This window comes from Patagioenas fasciata, chromosome 23, assembly GCF_037038585.1.
Source record: "Patagioenas fasciata isolate bPatFas1 chromosome 23, bPatFas1.hap1, whole genome shotgun sequence".
NCBI classification, from domain to species: Eukaryota; Metazoa; Chordata; class Aves; order Columbiformes; family Columbidae; genus Patagioenas; species Patagioenas fasciata.
The window spans coordinates 7,326,052-7,343,455 of record NC_092542.1 but is presented as its reverse complement, the minus strand read 5'-3'; positions in this window follow the sequence as shown (position 1 = coordinate 7,343,455).

Below are 17,404 nucleotides of genomic sequence, written 5' to 3'. Positions count from 1 at the left end.
AGGGGCTGGAGCTGGGACACGTCCCTGTCCTGGCAGCAGACATGCAGCCCAGAGGCTCAGACATGTCCCTGACTGTCAGCGTGTCACCGAGGGGCCGTTATTCCCCACGGGTGGATCAGAGCTGCAACCTGCAGGTGCACAAACCACAGCCCCTGCGCTCCCCCCACAGCGCCCGGGCAGGAAGTGTGTGGTTTCCTCCTGGCGCTGTGCCTGGGCACATCCCTGCGGTGCCCCCGAGACACCCCCAGCCTGACGGCTGCAGCCAGGACTGCAGGGGCTGCTCCTTTGGCCGTGCAGACATGGGGCCGGGCAGCTCCTGTTCCTCCTGGGGACCCTGAGGTCTGCACATGGACCGTCTGCACTGAGCTCCATGGCAGACAAGAGGTAGAAGACAATGTGGGGTGGGAGGATGCTGAGATTTCATGGAAGGAGAAATCTTCACAGTCCTTGACACAGTGAGTCTCTGACTATGAGGCAATGCAGCTGCAGTTCCTGGAGGGATCTCCTGAAGCTGGCACATCCTGCAGCCGACAGGATTTGGCAGGATGGTATTCTCGGTTTCCTTGCTGTGGCTGAGGATGGACTCCTCCTCAGGAGGGTTTCCATCTTGGAGTTTGAATCTGACTTTGACTTCTTGAGAGGTTTCTTCAACTTCCTATCACCATCTGATGTTCATGGACTCAGCACCAAACCCACCAGAGGGGTCATTAAAGTGCTGCTGAGCTGGGCTGGGCTCCTGGGACAGAGGGAGCTCATGGCAAGCGGCAACGCTGCAGAGAGACAGCTCTGCCCAGGAGCAGCTCCTCTGCAAAGCGCAGCAGGGCTGAGGGCTCTGCCTGGGGATCTCAGGGAGAGGAGCAAGGCAAAAAGAGCTCTAACAAGTCCGTGAGGAAACTTTGTCATTAACTGCCCTCAGTTGGGCTCATTACCGTTCCAATACACTTTGGCATTTACTTCTGGCTTTAAATCCTTGAGAGGTTTTTCAGCCTCCTCTCAGTATCTGAAGTTCATGGGCTAAGCACCAAATACACCATGTGGCTCATAAAAGTAGAGAAAGCTCTGATGAACCGTGTCTCTACTACAATTTCTTCAAGTTTTCAAGACCTGTACAGTTAATTAGAGAGGTTTGGGGAGCCTAGTTAAAGGGGAAAATTTCTATGAGCATTTAATATTTAGGGATTTTTTTCATTATTTTTCAGTTTATGGATAATGTGGCAGCAGGACTTTTTAATTGATATTGATCCAGGATGTCCTTTACAAGGTCTGGATGGACTGGAAAAACAGTCCCTTGAGGTCTAACACTGTATGGACGGCCTTGATCCCCACCTCCCAACACCACTATTTCTGTCATTGGCCACCTGGGACTTACACCACTTTTCCTCATATCAGACTTCTCCACTGAAGTCTGTAGCTGGATCTTAAGCCCCTTCCACTAATTCCCAGCTGTTCTCCTTAGAGAGCTGGCTGCAAACAGGCACAAAAATATTTTCCTTACTTTTGAACATGCAAAAGTGAGACATTATAGGATTTACCAAAAAGATCAAACAACATCTCAGCTCTATGCCAATTCCCAGCTGACTCCAACAAGCTTCATCTTCCCAAAGGGAAAACTACACAAGGAGTATTTTTTGCAGATAGATAGAAAATTCTAAACACGATTAAAAGTCATGGGAAATTTCATCGGGCCAGGGGGAAATAACCAGAATGCAGAGAAGACTGGTCAATATGCAGACTGCACCCACTTCTAAGGGAGGTCTGCTGTGTCCCTGGGGCTGGGTTAAAAATGTGAAAACTTCCCACCCTGGTAAGACCCTCAGATTATTATCAGCTACTGATGTTTCAGGTGGGCAGAGATGTGGTTGCAATAGGAAATCTGAGGGCAATCAAGAGGCATTTCAGGGCCTTAGGATAACTGCTTAAGGGATCAGGAGCACAAGTCATATTCTCCCCTGTCCGCTCAGTAGCAAGGTGTTGTGGTTTAACCAGAGTTAGCAATATAACCACAACAGCTGCTTGCTCACTCCCTTCCCCACTCCCCAAATAGGGGAGAGAATCAAAAGAGAAAGGAGAAACTTGGACTGAGATAAACAGAGTTTAATAAAATAACAAAATATGAATACTAGATTATATACTAAAATAAAATAAATAAAAAAATAAAATAAAATAAAATAAAATAAAATAAAATAAAATAAAATAAAATAAAATAAAATAAAATAAAATAAAATAAAATAAAATGAATGTAATTCCTCAAGAACTCTGTCCACACCGATTAGCCAGTCCCAGGATACAGCACCTGGTCCCAACAGCTGATCCCAGAGAGAGAAGAGAGGAAAAAGGCATAAAGGTCCAGAGGCCCCTGCAAAATGGCAGGATGGCAAAAGACCAAACTAACAAAAGTCCCAAACATAACTGCCACGGCTGCAACAAAAGAATGAAGAAGGTGAAGAAGGCAAGACAGACCAGAAGATCCTGACTCTCCTTAACTATGAAGCATGATGCTAATGGAATGGAATACTCTTACTGATCAGGAGAGGTGCCTGCTGACTGGACAAATGCCAGTGTCACTCCAGTCTTCAAAAAGGGCAAGAAGGATGACCCAGGAAACTACAGGCCAGTCAGCCTCACCTTCATCCCTGGAAAGATGATAGAACAACTTATTCTGGATGTCATCTCCGAGCATGTGGAGGAAAATAAGGTTATCAGGAGCAGTCAGCATGGGTTCACCAAAGGGAAATCATGTTTGATCATTCTGTGTGTGACTAGCTGAGTAGAAGAGGAGTGAGCGGTGGATATTGCCTACCTTGACTTCAGCAAGGCTTGCGACACCGTCTCTCACAACCTTCTCATAGAAAAGCTCAGAAAGTGCGGGCTGGATGAATGCACAGTGAGATGGATCATGAACTGGCTGGATGGCAGGGCTCAGACAGTTGTGGTCAACAGTACAGAGTCTGGTTGGAGGTCTCTAGTTAGTGGGGTTTCCCTTGGGTCAGTATTAGGTCCCATCCTGTTCAACCTGTTCGTCAATGACCTGGCAGAAGAGACTAAGTGCAGCCTCAGCAAGTTTGCTGATGATACCAAACTGGGAGGAAGGGTTGCTACTCCAGAGGCTGTGCTGCCATCCAGCAAGACCAGGACAGGTTGGAGGACTGGGCAGAGAAGAACCTGCTGGAAAGCAGTTCTGCAGAGAAGGACCTGGGAGTTCTGGGGGACAACAAGTTGACCATGAGTCAACAACGTGCTCTTGAGGCCAAGAAGGACAACGGTATCCTGGGGTACCTTAAGAAAAGTGTGACCAGCAGGTTGAGGGAGGTTGTCCTCCCCCTCTACTCTGCCCTGGTGAAGCCCCATCTGCAGTATTGCTTCTAGTTCTGGGCTCCTCAGTTTAAGAAGGTCAAGGAGTTACTGGAGGGAGTCTAGTGGCAGGCTACAAAGATGATTAGGGGCCTAGAGGACCTTTCTTATAAGGAGAGACTGAGAGAACTGGATCTGTTCAGCCTGGAGAAGGCTGAGAGGGATCTGATCAATGTTTATAAGTATCTCAAGGATGGATGTCAAGAGGATGGATCAGACTCCTTTCAGTGGTGCCCAGCAACAGGATGAGAGGCAAGGGGTACAGACTGAAGCACATGAGGTTCCATCTGAACATCAGGAAATGCTTCTTTACTTTGAGGTGCCAGGGCTTGGAACAGGCTGCCCAGGGAGGTTGTGGAGTCTCCTTCTCTGGAGACATTCAAGACCCTCCTGGACCCATTCCCATACTATCTACTCTAGGTGTACCTGCTTTAGCAGGTGGGTTGGACTAGATGATATCCAGAGGTCCTTTCCAACCCCAACCATTCTGTAATTCTGTGAGAGGCAGTCACGGCCCCAAGTCTGACAGGATTCAATAAGCATTCAGACAACACCCTCAGACACATGGTGTGAACTGTGAGGTTGTCCTATCCAGGAACATGAGCTGGACTTGATGATCCTTGTGGGTCCCTTCCAATTCAGGACATTCTATGATTCTGTGATTTCTATGGGGACAGGAAATGCAAAAGGGAGAGGAAGGCCCTGCCGTTGAGTCACAGGATTCAGAATGGACCCCCTTGCTTTCTGAACTCCTTCTCAGAGAGGAGTCCAGGTGTGGCTGGGTCCAAATGTAGCCCCAGATTTGGTCAACAGTTCATGTCTACGATACATAGAGGGTAAGGGAAAACAGGTCAGTGTCCACTGCCAGTTCTTTATATGGCTTGTCTAGATTCTTAAATTTTCATCATTCTGCATCTCAACCTGCTTACCTCCCCTCTAGGGACCTGGTGTCAGGTTGCTCTGAAGGCTGGTTCCCAGGTTTCTTGAGGCAAACTCTCAAGCATTGACATTCACAGAAATAAATAATTTAATGGAGTAGTACAGCAGCAGAGTCAGCTTGGGCTTGTGCCTTTGCAGAGGTGCCAATTCAAGCATAGAAGTCACTGGGTAATTATACCTTTACAGACTATTTACCATCACCTCCCATGTTGATCCAGTCCAATAGCCATATTTGAGTCTGGGGTCTTCTTGCTTCTCATTGGATTCTTTCACTGTCTTCAGATAGACCCTTATATTTTAGCCGCAGATATTGTTGACAGCTCATTACCATACAGCCACACTTCTCTGGCAGAGAGTTCAAAGTAGGCTCCCCCAGGTTGTCATATTATGGATTAAAGTGATTGGTTCATAGTCAAATTGCACACAGTGGGCAAGATCTACACAAGACTCCCTGCACTCCCAACTTGTCAGTGTTCAGTTGCTGTTCTGCTTCTTCGTGGGTTTCCCAACAGGAATTCTTGTCCCAGCTGCAGCTCGGGCCTTCCCCTTCTTTGAAGACTGGACCAAACTGCTGGAGGCTTGGCTGGCAGGGGGGTTGTGCATCTGTCACAATACCATTCCTGATAATGAAGACACCAAACCAATACAATTGCAGCTACAGACACTGGTTTAGGTGCTACAGATGCAGATTGTTCTGCAGCTGCAGATACCATTGTAGAAATCACTGCAGAGACCATTGCTGAGGCAGTCAGGTGCAGAGACAATCGGAGATGCAGGTGCCACTGCAGATGCAGAGACCACTGCAGACACTCACAGCATTACCCATGCCACTGCAGATGCAGCTGTCTTTGCTGCTGCAGACGGCATTGCAGCTGGACAGGCCGCCACAGAGGCCATTGCAGATTTCACTGGCCATTGCAGATACACTCACCTGAGCTGGCTCCATCAGATACAGAAAAGCTTCGCCAATGCTGACTCAATGCAAAACAGAAAGTCTTCCCCTCTCATAACTCAGCTGTCTTGCAGAGTTTCAGATCAGATACCAATCATGGACCTACCATCTAGCATCAACAAGGTTTCTCTAACTGTTTTTAGACAAATTCTTTTTCCCTATGCTGCCCATAGCAGAACGTCGGGCATGGATTCCAGGGTAGAACAGCTTGAGCTGGTACCTCCTGAAAAGGGACTCTCAGTGGGAAATAACCTGGACAATTATATCCCCCCCAATCCAAGCACCCACCTCTCTTGTGTGTAATTGCAAAATTAGAGTCTGGGGTCTTCCCTTTCTTTATTGGATCTCTTCATTTTTGTCAGGAAGGTTGTCAAGTAAAGTTCTGACCTTCAGTTGTGATTTTACACCCACAGCTGGAGAAAATAAGTTCTTGGTAATAGCCAAAACATTCTTCTACTAGATGCTGTTCTGTTCCTTTACTTATCTCCAGTTGCCGTGGTTTAACCCCAGCTAGCAATATAACCATGATAGCTGCTCACTCACCCCACTCCTCGATCCCTCCAAATAAGGGAGAGAAACAAAAGGGAATGGAGAAACTTGGACTGAGATAAACACAGTTTAATAAAATAACAAAATAACAGTACACTACCAGTAAATATATATAAAAATAGAAATATAATAAAAAATTAGAAAATACTCAATGCAATTCCTCACAAACTCCATCCGCACCAAGCAGCCATTCCCAGGAAACAGGACATGGTCCCAGAGCCGAACCCGCAGAGAGAAAAGAGGAAAAATGGCAGAAAAGGCCCAGAGGCCTCTGAAAAATGGCAGGATGGAGAAAGGCCGAATGAAAGAAAGTCCCAAACAGAACTCCCCTGAACAGGTCTCCAAGACCAAAGAGAAGAGCCAGACAGAGACTGGAAGATTCCAACTCTCCTTAAATACGAAGCATGACACTAATGGGATGGAATACTCGTATTGATCAACCAGGGTGTCAGTCAAGCTCTGCCCCATACATGCCCCCTCTTCCTTGATGCCTCACACCTGTGGGCAGAGTGCTCAGAATGTCCTTGGCTCTCAGACCAGATCAGAGCAACTGAAAAAGATTAACTCTGTTCTGGGGTGTTATCCTCTTGTTCTCAAACTAAGTTCAAACAACGACCATGTTAGCTATGAAAAAGAAAGGTTTCTAACTGCATGAGGAAAATTAACTAATTTTCAGTCAAACCAGCACAGTGGGGAACACAATCTCCCTTCTCAGATGCTTGGATCAGGGATTGGACCTTTGTCTTAAGTAACACATCCAGATTGACACACCAGAGTCACCTTTACATTACCTGTACCTAACTGTCCTCACTGCTTCCAGTTTTCTCTCCTGACAAGTACACAAGCCATGTCAGTGATGCCCCACATTGGGACCCATTAACACTACAAGAAACTTTTGAGTTTGCATCAGACTTTGACTTCTTGAGGAGTTTCTTCAACTTCCTATCACCATCTGATTGTCATGGACTGAGCACCAAACCCACCAGAGGGGTCATTAAAGTGCCTTGAGCTGCTCCTGCGCTGCTGAGCTGGGCTGGGCTCCTGGGACAGAGGGAGCTCATGGTAAGCGGCAGCGCTGCAGAGAGACAGCTCTGCCCAGGAGCAGCTCCTCTGCAAAGCGCAGCAGGGCTGAGGGCTCTGCCTGCATCACTGAGAGAAGAGGAGCCAGGCAGAGAGAGGGGAAAGGCAGTCTGGGGTGGGAGGATGCTGAGAGTTCACTGGAATTGAAACCTCTGCAGTCCTTGACACGGTAAGTCTCTGGGTGCAGGGCAATGCAGCTGTAGCTCCTGGAGGCATCTCCTAAAACTGGGACAGCCACAGCTTGCGGGATCAGTAAGGACAGGGATCTTGCCTGGCAATGTTGATCAGCTGTGAAGCCGGGTGAGTACCCAGGGGTGCCCAGGGCTGTCCTGCAGAGCAGGGTCCCTGCACCCCATGTCTGTGCTGTGGCAGGGACTCTACTGCCTGCCATGGTCAGCGCTCAGCCTGCCCGGGGAGATCCCCTTGCATTGCAGGAAGAAGCTCTGCATGGAAGGAACAATGCAGGGTCCTTCTGCCGTAGATACGGTGCTGCACGCGTCAGAGCTGAAGGCGGCCAACTGTGACCTGCAGACCACCAGTGCCCAGATCAGAGGAGTTGCATGGGGGCCACAGGAACATCCCAGCTGGTGGTGTCACAGACCACCTGTGATGGCTATGGCCTGCAGGAACCAGGCTCTGCTCTCTGTGGCTCGTCACCACATAGCATGAGTCAGCCCAGAGACAATCCCGCCAACGTGTGGTGGGATCAGGAGGGCAGTGATACTGAAAAGTTGGCAAAAAGGCTCCTTAACACTGTTTTGAAAGTGTTAAAAAGCAGCCACTTTTATTGTGACGCACCAGATGGTTGTAGGATCGTTCCTGGCTTTATTATAAACAAAACCGGCTCTCTATTAGTGAATTTTACTTTCGGCTAAGTTCTTCTAAGTAACTGCACTTTTCTGAATTTGTCTGCTTGTTTTTCAGATGCTGTTTGCTCCAGAGCTGATAACAGTACCAATGGCATGCAGAAGAGCCCCATGTTTAGACTTATTCCTATGGCAGCCAAGGTTACTGATAAATTTTGCATGTCCCGTAAGTTAAAGGGGCGTATTTGCAAGGAGAGGCAGACAGAACAGGTGACTAAAACTGACCCAAGTATTCCATCCCATCCACGTCATACACCCTATAGAAGTGGGAGATCATGAGGGTCTCGCTCTCTTCGACCATGGCCGGCATCTAAAGAGGATCCTGCCTGTCATGCCTCCAATCCAAGGCCTGGTTCCAGACCCTACATCCCTGAATCCAGTCCCGTTTTGCTACCAAGTCCAGCCCAGGACTTCCAGGTACCTGCCCTGCAGCCGCTGGAGCAATTGCACTATCCCAGGAAATTCAAGATTGATTTTGTATATTTTGTATTATTTTCTCTATTTATTAGTAGCATTTTTAACTTTTCTAACTTGTAAGTCTCTCTTCCTTTTCCTCCTGTTACCTCTCCTAGTGGAGAGGGCTGAGGGTTAACAGAGAGCATCTGCCACAGCTTATCATCATGTTGCAGTAGAAGGTGACAGCTTTATTTGCACCAAATAGGGTGGGGCTTGAGTGAGAAGGGCTAAGAGTGGTCTCTGACAATTTGCCTTAACAGCTTCCTGGGTAGGGCAAGTGAGACAACATCGGACTCCCAATTTGAGTGGTTGGAGTTCTAATCCTCTGGTGGAAGGACACCTCAGAAAATGATAGACCTTGTGTGCTTTATGGGTCATTTGGTGATGATAAAGCAGATTGCAGTTATTATCTTGATTTAAAGGATGGTGTTGCAAATCTGGTATTATTTGTCTTATTTGCTAACTTGGTTGTATTCAATAATGCCTTTTTTTGGGTTGATGCTTCTTTTTAGTGTTTATGTGCAGAACATAATCTCTGGAAGTTGCAATAAAGTTGGTATAATAGCTTTGTTGCTGGGTTGTGTAGCATTGCATTATGTGGTGATAGTTAAGCTGATGGTGTATTTCTATTCATTGTTGTCATACTTCAGGAGTACGCATTTTTGGAATTCTCAGGTAGAAGCAAAAGAAATTAAAGAGAACTGTACCTTTTGGGTTTTTTTCAGTTGCAGGAGTGATCTTTTAGGAGAGCTGTTCAACTACTCTTTGTCTTTTTCATTAGGGAAAATTACAGATGCTTTTGGGAATTTTGAATATCCCTAGACAACTGAGTGAAACTTGTTGGTATCACTTGGTCTCTGGAATGTGTGTCAGTCTTTGCTGGTGGTAAAACTACGCAGGAGGATTGCGGCAATTCTAACTTCTGCGACAGGTGTTACAGCTGTTGAAGCCTCAGCAATGTGCACTGTAGCCACTCAAACTCCTGTGACAGATTCTGCAGACACACCAATTCTGACAACAGATACAACAGCTACTGCAACCCCCTCGACAAGCTGTGCAGCCACTCCAGTTCCTACCTTGGATACTGCGGTCACACCAGTGCCAACCACAGTTAATGCTGCTACTGCAACTCCAGCATCGGGCATCACAGCCACACCAACGCTGACTGCAGATACTGCAGCCATTACAACTTCAACAATTGTCACTGTAGCTGTGACAACTACAACTGCAGTGTCAGTTACTGCATCCACACAAATCTCCACAATATGTGATGTGGCCATTCAGACTTCAGCAGTATTAGTTGCTGCTTCAAGCAGGAGGCAAAAGAAAACACAATTGGAATCCATTATGAAGGAAGATGAAGAGCAGGGAGAGGTTATTTCTGGAATAGAACAAGGTGAAGGTGAAGAACAGCCAGAGGACGGTGTGGATTCGATGACCTGGTACCTCAGAACCACATGAGTATAAAGTCCTGGTAGACACTGATGGACAGGGTACCGTGATGCCACCGAATCATGAACGGTCCGAATCCTTCATTATTGAAGGAGTGACTGGGGAATCCAAGGAACTGACTGTATTAGAGGCTGAAGTGGGTCTACCTGGAAAAGAGTGGGAAAAGCACTCTGTTTTGATTGGCTCAGATGCTCCGTGCATATTTGGTATAGACTATCCCAGGATAGGGTATTTTAAGGACCCAAAAGGGTATTAGTGGGCCTTTGGTATAGCAGCTGTAGAGACTGAGGACATTAAACAGCTGTCTACCTTGCCTGGTCTCTCACATGACCCTCTGTTGTAGGACTGCTTGCCCTTCCTTGCCTTTTGCCTTGCCTTGCCAGGCATTGCCTTTTGCCTCTTGTTGCCTTCAGTTGCCTTGCCTTTTTTCCATCGCCTTGCCATGCCTTTCCTTGCCTTTGTTTAAACTTGCCTTGCCTTTTGCCTTGTGTTTCCTTCCCTTGCATTGCCTTGGATTCTGTCTTGCCTTGCCTTGTGCCTTGCCTTGATTTGCTTTGCTGTGTCTGGCCTTTTGTATTCTTTTGCCTTCCTATGACTTACGTTGCCTCTTGCCTTGATTTGCCTTGTCTTTTCCCTCGCCTTCCCTTCCTATGCCTTTCGTCTTGCCCTTCCTTACCTATTGCATTGCCTTGGCTTCCCTTCTCCTTTGCGTTGCCTTGCCTTTTGCCTTGTCTGGCCTTTTCCTTGACTTGCCTTACTTGCCTTCTCCCTTGTCTTCACTTTTCCCTTGCCTTCTGTTTCCTTGCTTGCCTTGCCTTTTTCATTGCTTTACCTTCTCTTGCTTTCCCTTGCCTTCATTTACCTTATCTCCCCTTCCCTTTTGTTTTCCATATTCTTTGCTTTGCCTTTTATTTTCTTGCCTTTCTCCTCATCAGGTATAAAACAATTACACACATATTTGTACTTTCACAGGCGCATGCACTTTTGCACCATGATCAAACTTGTGAACCCACAGTCTCACCTTCTTTCACTATAAAAGCTCTTTGGTAGCATTTGTCTTATAGACCCACAGCTAAGTATATTTCTTCATGTGGTTTTGAAGAGTCTGCAAAGGATTGCAAAGAAAGTCTTTCAGCTCTGCCTTCTGCTTTTGTTGGAGCCTTACCTAGCATATTTCCCTAGTATCTGTCCACATGCACACTCTTGATTGTGCACCTACACATTGGCACAGGAGTTTCCACAAATGCATGTGAATACACACCAGCACTTGTATGCTTATGCACCCAACTAAATGCCCATGCGTCTGCAGACACAGACATGAAGGCATACACTTGTACAAACACAGAAATGTTTGCAAGGACAATCCTTGCATTTATGTGTGTGAAGCCACATACATCTATGTGCAGAATCATGAGGCACGTGGCGGGGGTGGTGTTTCCTTAACGAGAGGCAGCAACTGGCACAGTGTCACGACCTCACAGGCCCTGCAGCACCGCATGGTCGGTACGGGCGGGCGGCCGCATGGAGCAGGGTTGTACCAGTGTGAAAGCGCGGAGTGGAGCTGCAGTACCGCACTTTCCAGTGCCACAAGTGTGTATGCACGGTTTGTGAGCTGCTGTACCTGATGTTACTCACCAGGCAGCAGCACAGGTGTGTTTACACAGGCCACTACCCAGGTGGGGGTTTGAGATGTAGTACTAGAAATCCGTCAGCAGGGCCAGCAGAGAGCACACGCACAGAACCGTGTTCCACACGTGGTGCCGAGATTTAGGCAACAGGCGGCAGCAGAGAGCACAGCAAACCCGAGCCTTTGCGGGTGCGCCGTTTTTTTAGGAGCAGTTCCACACTTCAGTCGCAAGGTGACAGCACACAGCACGTTCAGAGTGCAGCTGTGCAGGTACAGCTCTTGAGATGCAGCACCGAATTTTAATAACCAGACAGCAGCACAGAGCGTGTTCAAAGAGCAGCACTGTGCATGTGCAGGCCTCGAGCAGCAGGAACAGATTTTTCTGAGCAGGTGGCACCAGAGAGCATGTTCCCCTTGGCGTGCCTTTTGCAGCCCCAGTGTCCTTGCAGCTACAGGCTTTGTGGTTCTCAGAACCCTAACGCTGTTAACCTAATGGCATCCCGTTCCTTGAGCTGAGGTCTCCACATGTATGGGTATCCCAGATGAGAAAGGTGCAGGGAGCAGGGAGCAATGTTGGTGCAGTGCTGTGCACTCCTTGGCATGCCTTCTGCAGACCAGTGTGCCTGGAGCTGTAGGATTTGTGGCTCTCAGAATCCCTCCCCTAACCCTACCCCTAATTACACCCAGAGACAGGTCCTGCATGCATGGGTGGCCCAGGAGAGAAATTTCTGCAATGGGCAATGTTGGTGCCGTGCTCTCCTTGCGATGCCTTTTGCAGCCCCAGTGTCCCTGGAGCTGTAGGATTTGTGGCTCTTAGAACTCTAACACCAGAACCCTCACCACAAGTCCCCACCACCTCCACCCCCAGTGACCACCACCACTGCACCACAACCCTCTCTGCCACCACCATCATCACTACTGCTATCAGCAACATCATCCCCTATGGCCCCCACCACTGTCGTCACCCCACTCCCCTCCATAACCAACCCCCTCCCACCAGCACCCACTCAGCAGCACCACACCCACAACCCCCACTGCCCCCACCACACCCTGCAAAACCACCAGCCATACCACCCTCACCACCTCTTCCACTACTGTGCACACCACTCCCACCACTCCAACCACCATCCCCACCACCCATACCACTGCCACCACCCCCAGAACCACCACCACTACCCACAACACCACTACTACTATCCTAACTACAGCTGCCACCACTCCCTACAACCTTCAGCACCATACCAACCACTGTCCCCCGCCACCACTACTCCCCCCGCAACCATTCCCACCACCACCTCTGCCAGTACCCACCTAATCCCGTCATCCCCACCACAACATGCACCCCCACCAGCACCCCTACCACCCTCACCATAACAACCAAAACTACCCCCACACCACGCCCAGCAACACAACCACATCCCCCACCACCACAAGCCTTACCACAACTACCATCTCCACCATCACTTCCACCTATGACACCATCAACAACCCCTCCACCTTCCCCAACACCAGCCCCCCCACTACCACTGTTACAACCAAGACCAACTCTTACCCCCATTACCAGCACCACCACCATAAGCACCACCCTCATTAGCATCCCAGCCACCATGACCCCAAGCACAAACATCACCTCCACCACTCCCACAACCACCAACCCTCTACCACCAGCTCTGCAACCACAACCCTGCCCAAAACCCCCACTACCTCCACCACCACCAGCATCACCACCCCCACCACCATGCACACCACCACCCCTACAACGCCCAAACCATTCCCACCCCCACCAACTCCACCATTTCCATCACAACCACCACCGCCACACCCACCACCCTCAGCAACAGTACTGCCACCACCAGTATCACTGCCACCACCAGTATCACCACCACATTCACCACCACCCCCACCTCACCTCTACCACCACTAACCCCACCCACCACATCAGACACCCCAACAAGCAACCCCACAACACTCAATACCCCCACAATGAACCCAAACAATCACCCCCCCCATCTACCACCTATTCTACCTCCACCACCCCTGGCCCAACCACCACCATCACCACTACCATCTACTCTACCCCTCTACCCCTACCATGCCCTCCACACTGACAAACCGCCCCCACCATAACCCCCCACCTCCATGACCACTCCCATCCCTACCACCCCCACTACCACCATCATCCCCATCACCTCCACCACCCCCACAACCACCAGTACCCTCCCCACACCACTCCCATAACCACGACTACCATCCTCACCATCACCCCCACTGCCACCACAAGTATCCACACCACCCCTCCCACCACAAGCTCCACCACCCCCACTAAACCCACCAGCACCTCTCCAGGCACCATCTAAACTACCACCCCTACCACTACCCTAAAAAGTGGATTAGAAAAATGAGGCTTTGGACATTAAGAAACTGAGGTTCTGCACCCTAAGTGAGAAGCGTGTACCCTTAAATGAGAGTCTGGACCACAAAACTGAGGCTTTCAATCCTAGAATCAGAGATTTGGACCCTAAAAACAAGGCTTTGGGGCCTAAACCTGAGGCTTGGAACCCCCTAATAGGGCTTTGGACTCTCCAAATGTGGGTTTGGACACAAGATGTGAACCAAGATGTGACTTGGTCCCTAAAAATGCGTGGCTAGATCCTAAAAATGATGGTTTGGACTGTGAAAATGAGACTTTGCAAACTAAAATTGAGACTTTGGACCCTAAAAATGAGACTTTGAAGTCTAAAATGAGGCTTTAGATTTGAAAAATAAGGATTTGAAAAATAAAAATGAGTCATTGGACACTATAAAGTACACTCCAGAGATGAGGCTTTGGACCTTCAAAATCAGACTTCAGGCCTTAAAAATGATGCTCTGTTCCCTTAAAAACAATGCTCTGGGTCCTAAAATGAGTTTTTGCACCTTCAAAGTGTAAATATTGGAACTTATAAATAAGGCTTTGGACCATAACAATGAGGGTTTGGACCCTAAAAATGGAACTGTGGGTCCTAAAAACAGGCTGTGGGTACAAAAAGAAAGGCTTGGACTCCAGATAATAGAATCATAGAATCATTTCAGTTGGAAGAGACCCTTAGGATCATCGAGTCCAACCATAACCCAACTCTACCACTAGACCATGTCCTTAAGAACCTCGTCTAAACACATTTTAAACACCTCCAGGGATGGTGACTCCACCACTGCCCTGGGCAGCCTGTTCCAGTGCCCAACAGCCCTTTCCAGGAATAATTTTTTCCTAATATACAATCTAAATCTCCCCTGACACAACCTGAGGCCATTTCCTCTTGTCCTATCACTTGCTACCTGGGAGAAGAGACCAATACCCTCCATGCTACAACTTCCTTTCAGGTAGTTGTAGACAGTGATAAGGTCTCCCCTCAGCCTCCTTTTCTGCAGGCTGAACAGCCCCAGGTCCCTCAAACGCTCTTCATCAGACTTGTGCTCCAGGTCCCTCAGCAGCTTTGTCGCCTTCTCTGCACTCCTTCTAGTACCTCAATGTCCTTCTTATGATGAGGAGCCCAAAACTGAACACAGAATTCAAGGTGGGGCCTCACCAGTGCCAAGTACAGTGGCACAATCACTTCTCTAGTCCTGCTGGCCACACTATTCCTGATATAAGCCAGGATGCTGTTGGCCTTTTTGGCCACCTGGGCACACTCTGGCTCATATTAAGCTGGCAGTCAATCAACACCCCAAGATCCCTTTCTGCCAGGCAGCTTTCCAGCCACTCTTCCCTGAGCCTGTAACTCTGCCTGGGGTTGTTATGACCTAAGTGCAGAACCCAGCACTTGGCCTTGTTAAACCTCATACAATTGGCCTCAGCCAAACAATCCAGCTGGTCCAGACCCCTCTGTGTGGCCTTCCACCTGCCATCAACACTCCCACTCAACTTGGTGTCATCTGCAAACTTACTGAGGGTGCACTCAATCCCCATGTCCAGATCATTGATCAAGAGATTAAACTGAACTGGCCCCAATACTGAGTCCTGGGGAACACCACTCGTGACTGGCTGTCAACTGAATTTGGTTCTGTTCACCACAACTCCAGGAGAATTCTGTGGGATACGGTATCAAAGGCTTTACTGAAGTCTAAGTACACAACATTTACAGCCTTTCCCTCATCTACTAGGTGGGTCACCTAATAGATCAGGTTGCTCAAGCAGGACGTACCTTTCATAAACTCATGTTGACTGGACCTGCTCACTTGGTTTTCTTGTATGTGCTACATGATGGGACTCAGCATGATCCGCTCCATGACCTTCTCCAGCACTGAGGTCAGACTGAAAGGTCTGTAATTCCCCAGATACTCCTTCTGGTCCTTCTTGTAAATGGACATCACTTTAGCCAACTTCCAGTCAAGTGAGACCACCGCAGTTAGCCAGGATTGCTGTTAGATAATGAAAAGCGGCTTAATGATCACCTCTGCCAGCTTCCTCAGCACCCTTGGGTGGGTCCCATCTGGCCCCATTGACTTGTAGGTGTCCAGGTGGTATAGCAGGTCACCGACCATTTCCCCTTGGACTATTTGGGCTTCATTCTGGTCACCATCCTTGTCTTCTGGCTCAGAGGGGCTGGGTACCTGGAGCACAACTGTTCTGCCTATTAAAGACAGAGGTGAAGAAAGGATTTAGTACCTCAGCCTTTTCCTCATCCTCCGTCACTACGTTGCCCCCGCATCCACCATAGGATGGAGATTCTCCTTAGCTCTCCTTTGGTTGCTGATCTATATAGAAACATTTCTTGTTGCCTTTCACAGCAGTGGCCAGGTTCAGGCCTAGCTGGGCTTCGGCCCTTCTGATTTTCTCCCTGCATAACCTCACAGCATTCTTGTATTCCTCCTGAGTAGCCTGCTCCACCTTCCAAGGATTATAAATTCTCCTTTTATTCCTAAGTTCCAGCCACAGTCTCTATTCAGCCAGGCCAGCCTTCTTCCCCACCGGCTCACCTTCCAGCACACGGGGGCAGCTGCTCCTGCATCTCTAAGGTCACCTTCTTGAAGAGAGACCAGCCTTCCTGGACTCCCTTGTCCTTCAGATTTGCCTCCCAAGGGACTCTGCCAACCAGCCTCCTGAGCAGGTCAAAGTCTGCCCTTCGGAAGTCCAAAGTAGCAGTTCTGCTGACCACCCTCCTTCCTTGGAGGACCGAAAACTCAATCACTCCATGATCACTGTGCCCAAGGTGACCTCCAACCAACACACGGCCCACAAGTCCTTCTCTATCACAAACAAGAGATAGAATGGGGCATCTTTCCTAGTTGGCTCACTGACAAGCTGTGTCAGGAATTGTCTTTCCATGCACTCTGGGAGCCTCCTAGACTGTTTCCTCTCTGCTGTGTTGTATTTCCAGCAGACATCTGGTAGGTTGAAGTCCCCTATAAGAACAAGGGCTGGTGATCAAGAGACTTCTACGAGCTGTGTGCAAAATATTTCATCTGCCTCCTTCATCCTGGTTGGGTGGTCTGTAACAGATCCTCACCAGGATGTCTGCCTTGTTGCCCTTCCCCTTGATTCTCACCCACAGGCACTCAACCCTATCATCACTCTCATCAAGGTCCAGACAGTTAAAACACTCCCTAACACACAGGGCTACCCCACCTCCTCTCCTTCCTCACCTGTCCCTCTGAAGAGTTTATAGCCATCTAATGCAGTACTCCAGTTATGAGAGTCATCCCAACATGTTTCTGTGATGGCAACTACATTGTAGTTTTTCTGCCTCACAATGGCTTCCAGCTCCTCCTGTTTGTTGTCCATGCTGCGTGCATTCGTATAGATACACTTCAGCCAGGCCATTGATTCCACCACCTCTTTCTGCTGAGAAGCCCTAATTCCATTGTGGCCATCATCAAGTGCTTCCACGGCTTTTGACACATCAATAACCCTTGTGTTTCTCTTATTGCGCAGTTCTCCATCCCCTGCTTCCGCTGGGACAGCAGACCGAAAGGCCTTGCCAGCACTTCCCTCAAATGCTGACATGTTGCCCTTGGGATCACCTCTGCCACATCTGGTTTCTTGCCCTTCCCCCTTCAAATCTAGTTTAAAGCCTTCTCAATGAGTCCTGCTAACTCCTGCCCCAGGATCCTTTTCCCCTTTTGAGACAGGTGCATCCCATTTGTCGCTAGCAG